Below are 13,417 nucleotides of genomic sequence, written 5' to 3' on the forward strand. Positions count from 1 at the left end.
TTAAGAGTAGCATGGGTCACTATCTATTATATGCTGGCCTGATGGAGCTGTCCAGGCTCAGGACCATCCTACATTATGCTATAGACCAGGACCAAGACAAGTCAATTTGGCATCTTGGGTAAAGGGAAAGGACCCTAAGGGAGAAGAATTAAAACTCTCTTTTTCCACACTAGCCAATCAGTTGCCAACTTGAATTATCTCTATCTTCTACATCTCTTACATACATCTCACACTACAGCCCTTCTGGTTCATGATCTCATCCCTTTTTGTGTACTCTGAGTTGCCCATTGAACCACAGAGCTAGGACTGGAAGGGAGGATGGAGATGGCTCAGAGGCCATCTGTTTCAATCTCCTCATTTTCTAAATGAGGAAGCCAGTTTTCAGGGAAGTCAAGTGACTTGCCCACACTGGTAGGAAGTGTCAGGATATGAATGGAACCCAATTCCTCTAGCTCTAGGACAAGCCTTCCCCAGACCCCTCTGATTCTGTTATCCATGGCCATTGGAAAAAAGGTGCTAAATTACTAGCAATTAGAGAAATGCCAATTAAGGTCTATCTCACAGCCCTCAGATTGGATGTATCAATTCTCTCTACCACTCTTGCCTCCTAATTGCTCTCCCTGACCGCTAGTCTTTCCCTTCTCAAATCTATCCTTCACATAGCAGCCAATTATATATATAAATATAAAAATATGCATATTATGTGTTTGTGCATACATATATGAATACATTATATAAAATATATTATGAATGTGTGTATATATGTCTTTACATATACATATACCTATATTATATGAAATATATTATGTGCAAATATACACACATATATCTGTGTATGTACATACATGTACATTATATACATACACATGCGTTATATAGAAATATATTATGTATATGCATGTATATATATATGTGTACATATCTGTGTAGATACAAATATGTTTATATATGTATATGTATTTATGTGTTTGGGAGGAAAGCAATTGGTATGAAAGGACTTGCCCAAAGTCACACAGCTAGTAAGTATCAGAGACAATTTGATTTTCCTAAAGCAAAAGTCTGACCACATTACTCCCTCATTCAAGAAGCCTCAGTGGCTTCCTTTTGCCATCACAATAAAATAAAAATAACTCTGTTTACAATCGGCCCCAGGCTGTTTTTCCATGCTGTTTCCTGGTAATCTTCCTTCATGCACTGTATGTTCCAAACAAATTGACCTAATTACTGTTCCTCATACATGACATTTTATCTTCTACTTCTGTGTTTTTGTGCAGGTCATCCCCTGTGATTGGAATGTTCTTCCTCCTTACCCCCTGTCACTTGATACCTGGTGTCCTCCTGGCTCAGTTAAAGTGTTTGTAAAGTACTAAAGTACAGTGCCTGATACATCATAGGTGCTATAGAAATCCTTAATCCCCTTTCCTGACTCTGTTTTGAGCACTATATCAAATTGGCATCTATGTCAATATCTATAGATGATATTGTGTTGTATTGTACATACATTTTTTTTTTTTTAATGTGTATGTGTTGGAATGGAAACTCTTTGAGGGCTGGATTTTGTCTTGTTTTGTATATTTGCCACATAGTATTTGCCACATAGCTGGCATTTAAATGCTTGTTGAATAGAATAGCTTAAAATAGCCCTGGGCAAACAATATGAATCCTATGTCTTCAAATCTTTTTCATAATTCATGGTGTGAAAACAGTACAAGAAGTAATTAAGATAAATTCTGTTGAGTAGGATGGGGGCCTACAGTGGCTTCTATGCTGCTGTAGGAATGTATACGTTGAATGTTTGTGCCCTCTAAATTTTGATGCTCTGTGACTAAGCACTGTTCACTCCTATCTGTGATAGAATAAGGGTTCCATAAATATGTGACTATTAATTTCTTTGGATATTGTTTTGGGCTTGTTTTCTCTTGCCATTGCCACCATTTCAGGTCCTTTAAAAGATCTTTCTACTTTCAGTTTCTTTCCACTACAGGCTATCTATTATAGTACTGCTAAAAGATGTCTTACACATTAACCTGTGTCTCTTTTCTGCTTAGAAAACTTCAATGGATTCTTATTGATTACTAAGTTAATTTCAGACTCCAGTGCTGGAAAATGAAAGATTGCATAAGTGACCATCTTAAGAGCTCTCAACAAGGATTTAGAAGAGTTAGGTTTCATTCCTCACTCCCTAGAGCTCACTAGGTATACTGACCTTTAGGCTGAATCACTTCCCCTATTTTCTCTGAGGTTCAGTTTTCTTGTCTATAAATAGTTCCATTATTTACTTGATAGGGCTATGATGACAATCAGAAGAGATAATGTATCTGAAACACTATATAAAATTTAGACATTATTGTCCTCTATTATGAAATTCTAATCATAGAAACAGCCTCTAAATTGGTCAATATTTGTTATTATTCTTTATATTTAATGTTCTATAGACTATGGCACCAATGGGCAAAATGACTGCTTTTGGTAATGGAACAAGAGTGTTGGGATGTGAGCTCATCTTTTGTAGGTTCATCTTTAGGACAATGCATGGAGGATGATATGTACTTTATCCTATACTCTGCATGATTTTGATTTTCTCATGGTAAGAAAGTAAAGTGGATAGTCAAATGATGATGGGAATGGAAAGAGAAAGAGAAAATTGGGAAGAGGGTTGAGAGAAGGTTCCTTTCCTGTAGGTTCCTTTGTGATTTTTTTTTTTATGTTTTGTAAGCTTGCAGATTATGAATATTTGGTTTGGCCAAATCTGTTAAGAATGCAGTTCTTCAATTTTTATGGTCATATTTTGTCTACATGATTATAAGCAATAGTTTGTGATGATATTCTGCTCCTGTAGAGTTTGATGCATTCTCAAAAATATTTTGGGGTCTCTGCAGCATAGGGATTTGGAGTTTTATAGTTGAGGAAGGATATTTGGCTTCTGGTTTTTTTCTTTTTTTTCTTCATAAAAATATTTTCCTCTGAATTGTCAATCAACATACCTGTGGTGATAGGTTTAGGGATGGGGAAATAATATATCTAGAAAGAAGTCTAAAGAAGGGAAAGGGACCTATATGTGCCAAAATGTTTGTGACAGCCCTTTTTGTAGTGGCTAGAAACTGGAAATTGAATGGATGCTCATCAGTTGGAGAATAGTTGAATAATTGTGTTATATGAAAATTATGGAATATTACTGTTCTGTAAGAAATGACCAACAGGATGATTTCAGAAAGGCCTGGAGAGACTTACACGAACTGATGCTGAGTGAAATGAGCAGAACCAGGAGGTCATTATATATTTCAACAACAATACTGCATGAGGATGTATTCTGATGGAAGTGAATTTCTTCGACAAAGAGATCTAACTCAATTTCAATTGATCAATGATGTACAGAAGCAGCTACATCCAAAGAAAGAACACTGGGAAATGAATATAAACTGCTTGCATTTTTGTTTTTCTTCCTGGGTTATTTTTACCTTCTGAATCCCATTCTCCCTGTGCAACAAGAGAACTGTTTGGTTCTGCACACATATATTGTATCTAGGATACACTGTAATCTATTTAACATGTATAGGACTGCTTGCCATCTGGGGGAGGGGGTAGAGGGAGGGAGGGGAAAAGTCGGAACAGAAGTGAGTGCAAGGGATAATGTTGTAAAAAAAATTACCCATGTATATGTACTGTCAATAAAAAGTTATAATTATAACTATAAGAAAGGAGTCTAGATTATCCAGAAAGAAGTCTGGCTGTAATATGATGGAAAAGAAAAAAGATCAATTTGAAGGAGATATGTGAAAATTGGGACACTGATACATTGTTGGTAGAATTGCAAACTGATCTAACCATTCCGGAGAGCAATTTGGAACTATGCCCAAAGAGCTATAAAACTGTGCATACCTTTTGATCCAATTAATACCACTAATAGATATATATCCCAAAGAGATTTTTTTAATGGAAAAAAACCTATTTGTACAAAAATATCTATAGCAGCTCTTTTTGGTGCCCCAAAATTGGAAATTGAGGAGATGTTCATCAATATGGGAATGGCTGAACAAGTTGTGGTATATGATAATAATGGAATATCATTGTGCTATAAGAAATGATGAACAGGATGATTTCAGAAAAACCTGGAAAAACTTACATGAATTGATACAGAGTGAAGTGAGCAGAAACAGGAAAAAAATGTACACAGTAGCAGCAATACTGTGCAATGATCAACTATAATAGACTTAGCTCTTCTTAGCTATATAATGATTCAAGACAATTCCAAAGAATCTGGTTTAAAAATTGTCTACATAATGAGAAATAATTGATGGATTCTGGATCAAAGAATACTATGTTTTCACTTTCTTTATACATGTGTGTATATATGTGTGTGTATGTGTGTTCTGTATCTTCTTTCATAACATGACTAATATGAAAATGTTTTGCAGGATTGCACATGTGTAACCTATATCAAATTACTTACTGTGTCAAGGAAGGGGAAGAAGAAAAAAGGAAGGAAAGAATTTGGAATTCAAAATGTAAAAAAAAAAAAATGAATGTTAAAGTAGTTTTTATATATAATTTGGGGGAAAATAGAACATTATTTGTTACCAAAAAAAAAGGAAGTTTTATTGGACAGAACTTTGCCCTTGTAATTTAATGAAGATAAAACATATAGATAAAAATAGTTGTAAACAACATTTACTATTAAATAGCAAAGAGGGACTGGAGCCAGGTACCTGTTGGGAAGACTTCTTTCAGAACCCGATGGCTCCAACACAAGGATGGTGAGATCATAGGATTCAGAGCTAGAGGGGTTTTGGAGAGTACTTAGCATAGAGACAACACCTGGTGTGGTTGTGGACTGTTTCCTGTGGACTGTTTCCTGTCTGTCCCCTCATCTCCCTCTATCCCCCAGGCCGACTAGAGTACCTGAAACCTCCAACTATTCCCTCAAGTTAAGGCACCGAAGCCCCCAGTTATTGTATAGACTAGGAGCTGTCACATAGGGAGTCATTATTACTCCCCATACCCATAATGGAGCAGCTAGGTGATGGAGTGGATAGAGTACCAGGTTTGAAGTCAGGAAGACCTGGGTAAAATACTTATTAACTTTGTGAACCTGGGTAAGTCATTTAACCCTATTTGTCCTCAGTTTTCTTGTCTGTGAAATGAGCTGGAGAAAGAAATGGCAAAGCATTGCAGTATCTTTCCCAAGAAAACCCCAAATGGGGTCATAAAGTTAGACACAACATAAAATGACTGAACAACAACCCCCATAATATCTTAGCTCAAATTAGTTTATCTAACTAGTTCTGGTCAACCAGCAAAGCTTCGGTGGAAGGGGACAGTGGATAGAGAAGTAGTTATTAGGGTGGAAGGAGAAGGAAAAGGTACCATGGGGATGCTGAGAACAAGGATTTGGAATTAGACCCCAGGTTAAGTCCCTTTTCCTGAAGGACCTATGGAAAATAATTTAATCTATTAGAGCCTGTTTCTTTATCTGTAAAATGAAGGGATGGACCAGATAGTCCCTTTCAGATCTAGATCCTCTGTCAGTGATGATAAAAATTACCCAACCAGCCATAGAAGATGATTAAAAAACAAGATACCCACATGTTCTTTGGGTTTGGCTCTAAAAATGGGTCTCTTGGAACTGGTACCCTCAAGTATCACCTCATCCACCCTATAATTTGGGTTGAAACCCTTCCTCCTCCCCCTGCCTTCCTAGGAAGGGGGTGGGGAAAGGAAGAGCAGGCTTTGGAAGCTGCCAGACTAAGGCATTCCAGGGTGTTTACTAACAGCCTGATCCTCTGGGCTTAGTAATGGAGAACCATTTGATCGGCTAAAAATACCTCTCATTACTTGACAGTGAAGACCACACACCAGGTTCCTCCCTCCCTCCCCAAGACCAGCCAGACCGGGAGGCCCTCAGCTTTTCTCAGGAGACCATTCTTCTCTTCCTCTGTGTCCCCAAGAGATAGTCTGAGTCTGCCCTACTACTTCTCAACAGGGATCTGCCGAAAGGAACTACAGCCTCTCAAATTAAAATTAACCAACTTACAAGCTGTTTTTGGATTCCACCATGGATTTTATTATCTTTCTTCAGCCATGGATAGAATAAAGGAATAAAATAAACAAAACTCACATGCCATAGTGAACCAGTTGGAAAAGGTGTCATATGTAAATAATTATAATAGCTGATATTTATATATATATATATATATAATATATTTATATTTATATGTTTGCAAAACATTTTACATACATAATTTCATTAAATCCTAGGAACAATCCTGCCGGATAGATGCTATGAATATTATCTCTATTTTACAGATGATGAAGCTGAGGTTTGGAAAGGTTAATGGTAAAATGTTTTGCCCAGGTAGATTATGTAGTGGTTGGTTGTTGTCCTTCATACTCAAAGAACAAAATGACACTGTTATGTTGGAGTCACGTTACAGTGGGTCTGACTGTGGCTGATCAGACCTATATGAGCTTAGAATGCTCTGCCACAGGTCAGGCACATTCCCTATGAACATTGGGGCAGTTTCTCTAATTTTGTGCATCTCTTATTTCTTTCTACCTAATTCCATTCTGCTTTGCTCACAGAGCACAGCCCCTTCTCTGATGAGGGCACGCCAGGTTGGGTGGTCCTGTGTCATACATCCTACAATCATATTCTAAAGTTCTTTAGACCCTGAGAGTGTCTTTTTATCACTTTTTCTGACACCTTGTGAGCACTGGCCCTGTCTGGGTTCTCCATATTTTTTTTTTTTTTTTTTTTGGCAAGCATACATCTGACATTTCAACAAGGTGGCCAGGTTGTACGTCCAATGTACGTCCACATGGATGTGTCTAGATGTGGTTCACAGGAATACCTCTTGCCTCTCCTTTGATCCTTTACCCCCTTCTTCAAGGGAGACTTAGTTTCTTCCAGGAAGAGAAGCATGAGCTAGTATTAGTTCCAGATTTGGGGCCCAGATAGACTCTGATTTCAAACCTCCTGCCCAGAAGGAGGAAATAAGCAATATAGATCTTTGAGCAACCAAACAGATGCTGCTGTCTTTATACATGTATCTCAACCTCTGTCCTGGAGTCAAGAAATAACAATAATGTAATTGTATTTAAACTCAAATACAAGAAGCTGATAGCTGAGCCAGAAGGGAATCAAGTCAAAACCCACTGAATGATGGACACATGAGGGCACAGAAATACAAAAAAAGCAGAGCATCCTGGGGTTCTTGAGTGTTAAGGGCAAATGGTCTCAAAGGGCAATGCTGTATTACAGTATAATGTAATTGATATAATGATGACTCCATGGCATCAAGCAAAGGGTTCACTATACTCCAGATCCCCAAGTCAGAGAACCTCAGAGTTGGAAGAAATATCAGATTTTTTGCATTTTTCCAGTCCAAATCCTATCTCCAAAAGAGGTCCTCATGTAATCTCCTTGTTAAGGGCATAATCACTGCCTTGAGTGAGGCAGAACCTGTTGGTTTTGAATTGCCTGAGTTTTGACCTTTGAAAAAGAAGAAAAACAAGTCTAATACTTTGTCCAAAAGGCCACCATTCAAATATGTGAAGGTTGTTCCCCACCAAGCCAACTGTTCTCCAGTTTACCATGTCCAGATATTTTAACTGCTCTCATATGACATGATCTTGAGAACTTATTAACATCTTCTCCTCTGAATGTTTTCCATCTTATAACACTTCTGGTACCTCAGACTGCACACAGTGGCCCACACCAATTTTGACTAGGGCTGAGGACTATGGATTATAACCTTTTTCTGGAAGCTATTTTCTCTTAATGGAGCCTGCTTTTTTTTTTTTTTTAAACTACTAACTTACCTGTACATTCCTATTAAACTTGTGACTCACTAAAACCTACAGATCTTTTTCCTTTGCTTAAGAAGGCAGAGAAATGTAAAGTGTATTTATTTATTTATTTATATGGATTTTTTTTTTTGCAATGTCTTTTAGAAAGATGCCCAAAACAGATTAAAAAAAAAAAAAAAAAAAAAAAAACACGTCCCAAAGATAACATTTTGGTGTTTACAGTTAATTCTATCCAAGTTATCCTGTATGTATGTATGTGTATTTATAGTTTGTAAAGAGTTATCGGCATGATGTTTTCTTCCATTAGACTGTAACCTGCCTGAGAACAATGGACTGTTTTTAGTTATTGCTTTTTTTAAAAATCTTTGTATTTGTGCTTATCCCACATAAGTCATGACATTATCCAGTGACATCATCAGTCCTCTTCAAGAATGAAGGACAAAAAAACACAATAACAACATGATGCTTAGCGCATAGTAGGTGCTTAACAAAAATTTGTTGACTAAACGGGGTCACTGTTGGTTATGGGGAAATTTGGCCATGCAGGGTCTTTGAAGGTTTGAAGCAGCTAAGAACATTAACCGTCTGCCCAGTCTGCTCGAGGATTCAAAGAACAGTTCACACTCAGTTGATTGGACTGTGGGCTTACTTCTCCAGGACCACCATCTATCCTCCTTCACATCAGTCACCTTCAGACTAATCAATCAGACTAGGAACTTTCCTTTGTTGGGATTGAGCAATTTCTCTAAGCTACATAGGCTCTCCTAGGAGCATCATACCAGGGTCAAACATCCACCCACCCATACATCCGCAATCAGCTTGGGGTGATGGTCAGGTGAAAATTCATGGCCTTGTTCTGTAGTGCTGTTCTTCAATCTTGTCATTTCCTAGCCGCATCCCCCAGGAATTGTGCAAAGGTGCAGAAGTGAGTCTTTGCCACATGCAAAGCAAGGGTTTATCCTGGTTCTCTGGGAACAGAGACCCCAGGGAAAGAGATTCATTCTAGAGAGTTACATACTAGATGGATTGAGACCTAGTTGAATGGCCAGATTCAAAGGATAGTCATTATGGGTTCCTTGCCAATTTGTCTGGAGGTCTCTAGTGTCGTGCCCCAAGGAGCTGTCCTTGGCTTTGTGTATTTAACTTTTTCAGTGGTCTTGAAGAAAGGTATAGCTGGGTATGCCCACATGCAGATTTGCAGATTACATAAACCTGGGGTGGGGGAGAGCTAGCATGTTGTAAACCAAAGTCACATCTTAACAAAAAAGATCTGGAAAAGTTACCTTTAAATCTCTCTAGTAAGATGAAATTCAATAGGAAGTCATGCAAAGTCTTTACAGTAGGGACCCTCAAAAAATCAACTTGACAATTATAAGCCAAATGAAGCAACAGTTAGACACAATTTTTTGTTTGAAAAAGATGGGTAAACAACATAAAAATTAGAAAAAAAAAGATATGGAGATTTTAAGGGACTGCAAGTTTGATGTGAGTCAGCAAGATGATGTGGCAGACAGAGACTGGCACAACAACTAAGAAGAGATGCCCTGTTCCAGCCACAACTGGAATGTTGTGTTCAGTTCTGGGTACTACAACTTGAGAAACACACTCCTAAACTGGAGAATGTCCAGAGGGTGGTAAACAGAATAGTGAGCGGCAGTGGTATGCTGGGAAATGTTTAACAACTGATTCTCTAGGGGGCTGGGGACAGGCAAAAGGGGGGAAACACTGAATTTAATCTGTATTGCTACTATTTTCTCCCTCACATTCTTAAGTCTAGACAATCAGCAAAACGGTAAGTCAAGCCCTGACCTGTAGTGTTTGTCAATTTCTGAAGTGCAAATGTTCCCACTGAAAAATTAACAATTGGCTGGATTATATCCCTAAAGGCCTCAAATTGCCTCATAGAGGGAAGGAATTGAGGATGAACCAGAGGCAAGCACCTTAAAGGTGGAAAGATGCTTTGGATCTTGGGGAAGGGGAAACTCAAAACAGTACCTCTCCCCTACCCCCAAGGTCAGGGAAGCTTTCACCTATTGTTGTTTGGGTCCTTGGAGGAAAAGCTTCCCTCCATGTCAGGCAGCTATTAAGCTTATCCTGACATCATCACCCTCTGCCAGACGATGTCAAGGTGACTGGGGGAAAAAATCATTAAGAATGGAAACTTGTTAGATGGGTAATCTTAGGCAGCAATCTAAGGGACTTAGGCTTTCACAAGACAGATTTGGCCACTCTGCTCCCTAAGGAGTTGTTTGCCTCTCTTAGGGTAGAAGAATAAGAGCAAAAGAAAAACAACAACAACAATAACAACAAAACTCTGAGGCAGCCTTCCTTCCCGGTTATGTTAGTCAGACAGAGCTAATAATATATGATCCCCAAATGACATGGCTTCCTGGCTAAGATCAAGTACCCTGTACTGGAAGTCACAGATGGCAGGTCAGAATTCAGACTTTAACTTCATGCAGAAGAAAAAAAAAGCCAGCTGGAGGAGTTGGTGTTGGTTCTTGTCCCCACGTGACTCACCTCGAGGTTACTGGGAAAATTGAGCTGGTGGATGGGCTAATTCAAGGGCTTTTTTTTTTCTTTCTTTTTTCCCCTAGAACTAGCTTAGAAGCAAACCCTAATTTCCATTTAAACTAGAGTGTTTGGGAGTTCAGGGACTAGGTTTGTGGTTGAGCTCACTTCTTCAACTGACTCCTAAATCAGTGTCTTCCTTACCCCAGGTTCCAGTCACATATCCTATTGCTTGCTGGATTTAGCTGTACTTGTTTCCCTCCCCAAACCTGCCCCTTCCTCTTATGGCTGTTTCTGTATAATGTTTTTCCAGCCACACAGGAGTCATTTTTCATCTTTCCATCTCCATCCCTCACATCCAAATCCTGCAGATTAGTTTTAGGCAACATTACTCAAATGGATTCCATGCCTTCCATTCCCACTGAATGATATCTGTCTCCCTATAGCCTTAACTGGGGCACTGTTTCTACCCAGATTTCATATTATAAATTTGTTCTCTTGCCTCTGATCTATCTCCTCTTCAATTCCACCCTTTATCAAAGACTGTCTTAAAACATCATTCTGAATTGTCATTCCTCTATTCAAAACCTTTCATGACTGTTATCTACTAAATCAAGTCTAAGTTTTGGAAGCCTTCCATAATCTGGCATCGATTACGTCTGGTCTTTTCTTGTGTTAGTTTCCTTCTCAGATACCACATTCCAGCAAACTGGATCTTTATTATAATTCCACATTCTCATCTTATTTTTCATTCTGCCTGCATCTCTGAGATGGATGCTAATAACTTACCTCTATTTTCATCTGTTGAAACCTCTCACCTCCTTCAATTCCCAAGTAAAGGCCAAGCAATAAATATTTATCATTTATTAAGCATGTACTATGGGCCAAGTGCCAGGGATACAAATAGAAAAGACGCCCAAATGCACCCTACTGGAGTAATACAAAGAAACAGTAGACAAAAAAATTTGCCAGAGCATTAAGTTTCTTCAAGGGATCTGGAGGTAGGAGATAATAGAATATCATGCACTACACTGCTTATTTCTTTTATTCTTCTAGTTAGGGGAAGTTAACAGGCCACCCACGTCAGAACTGAGCTGTTTGATCTGAGATCCTTGGAAGGGTCAGCAAATAGTCAGTCTGACTGGACTGGAGCAGAGTGGGGATCTATTATCAGACTTGGAAGATAGATGGGCAAAACAGAAGAGGGAATCAACTTATAAGGGGATCTAGAAGAGGGTTGAACGTAATCTCTTCCTCAAAATTTTTTCATAGCATTTTGCCTTGGACTAGAGGTGTCAAACACAAATCCAGCTGGGTCTACAACACTCCAGAGTGTGGCTTGAATTAGACTGAAAATATAGACGGGATATATTATAAAAATAATAAACAAAGGGCATAATTTCACATTTAAAAATGTCATTTAGAAAGACCTGGAAAGATTTACATGAATTGATTACATGAATCAGGAAAAACATACACAGCAACAGAAAGATTGTATGATGATCAATTATGACAGATTTAGTTCTTCTTCAGTGATCCAAGGCAATCTCAATAAACTTCGAATAGAAATCACCATCTATATCCATGATATAGATACTGAATGTAAATTAATGCACATGCTATGGTAACTTTTTTTTTTGTTTGTTTGTTTTTATTATTCCTCTTGTGTTTTCCCCCTTTTATTCTGATTTTCCTCCCCCAACATGATTCATGAGGAAATATGTAAAAAAGATGAATGTACATAGACCAAATTTTTTTTTAACAAGTAACTGGGGAAAATAAAAATTATAAAAAAGCAAACAAAAACCCCTAACATCAATTTGCAGCTGACAAGCATGCGTAAGTCCAGATCAAGGATCCTATTTTATTTTGACATTCCAACTTTGGACTTGGATCTATGCTTTGCCTAAGAAACTCTTCATATATCTGTTTTTCTCTCTATTGAATTTTAAGCATTTCTATTTGTATTTCCAGTGAATGCAGAGTACCTTGGACTACTCAATGAATGTTTCCTGAAAGAATGGAGGGACGCCAGTGAGTCAAGCCAGATCTGCTGCCATTACTATGACCTGTAGTAACCAGTATGAGCTTGCCCGCCAGAAGAACATGAAAAAAGCAAAGAGACTTGGGCAAAGAGAGACACCGGGATGATGTCTCTTCTGCTGCCCGAAAGCAGAGGGACTTTGAGATCATGCAACAGAAGCAGAAAAAGGCCACTGAGAAGGATGAGCCCAAGTAAGCCTATGGCACATGCCCATCTCTCTTGCCCATCAACTGTGTGCCCAGAGCCAGTCCTGTAGCGTACTTGCCTCCTCTTGTAGTGCTCACAGGGGCCCAAACTGATGGTAGTGGCTTTCCTCTGTGCATACTCCCCCTCTCCTGTCCCCCCTCCCCCAGCTTCCTCCAGGGCATTCCTGGAGTGAGGAGTCTACCACGCCCAGTGTTTTTGTATTCCTATGAGGCTTATCCCAGAGTATTAAAAATAGTTTTGTGAAAAAAAAAAAAAAAAAGAAAAAAAAAGAAAAAGAATGAAACATTCACCTTTAAGATTCTAGGGCTCATTATAAAATCCATCACAAAGGTGTTGCAGCACTAATTCTGGAAAACTTAGATGCTTCTACTGGGGCTGAAAGGGGAGAAAATGAGATGTTTATTACCATCACCTCTCTCAGGACAGGTAGGTTTTCAGCCCACTCACCAGTTGAATCTGGGTCCTCTGATGGGATCAGCTCCCCAGAGAGGGGCCTATCTCACCAGAAGCCTAGGAAACCACACAAATCCAGATTTTAGCTGGGATGGAAGCTGGAGAGGACAAACGACATTTTATAAGGAGTTGTCGGAGACCAGAATGGAGTAAAAAGAATTCTGAAGCCAGATCTCTAAGACCTTGGTCAAAAAGGTTACCATCGGGACAGACAAGCTGACACAATGGAATGAGAGTCAAGAATCTAAAAGACCTTCATAGGCTAGGACTCCAGACCAGAAAAACAAAGACTGGTACCTATAGCTCCTCTTCCATTGATGGCCACAGGTCAGAGACACTCCTCAGAAACGGCAAAAGCATGATTAATATCATTGCAGCTGTGCAGTCAGCTACCTC

At 38.8% G+C, this 13,417-nt stretch overlaps 1 pseudogene; it reads left to right on the forward strand.

The window, feature by feature from the left end:
* The first annotated feature begins 12,116 nt into the window (after nt 1-12,116).
* Nucleotides 12,117-12,784, forward strand: LOC116421128 (annotated as a pseudogene).
* Nucleotides 12,785-13,417: the final 633 nt, after the last annotated feature.

Source organism: Sarcophilus harrisii, chromosome 2 (assembly GCF_902635505.1).
Source record: "Sarcophilus harrisii chromosome 2, mSarHar1.11, whole genome shotgun sequence".
NCBI lineage: Eukaryota > Metazoa > Chordata > Mammalia > Dasyuromorphia > Dasyuridae > Sarcophilus > Sarcophilus harrisii.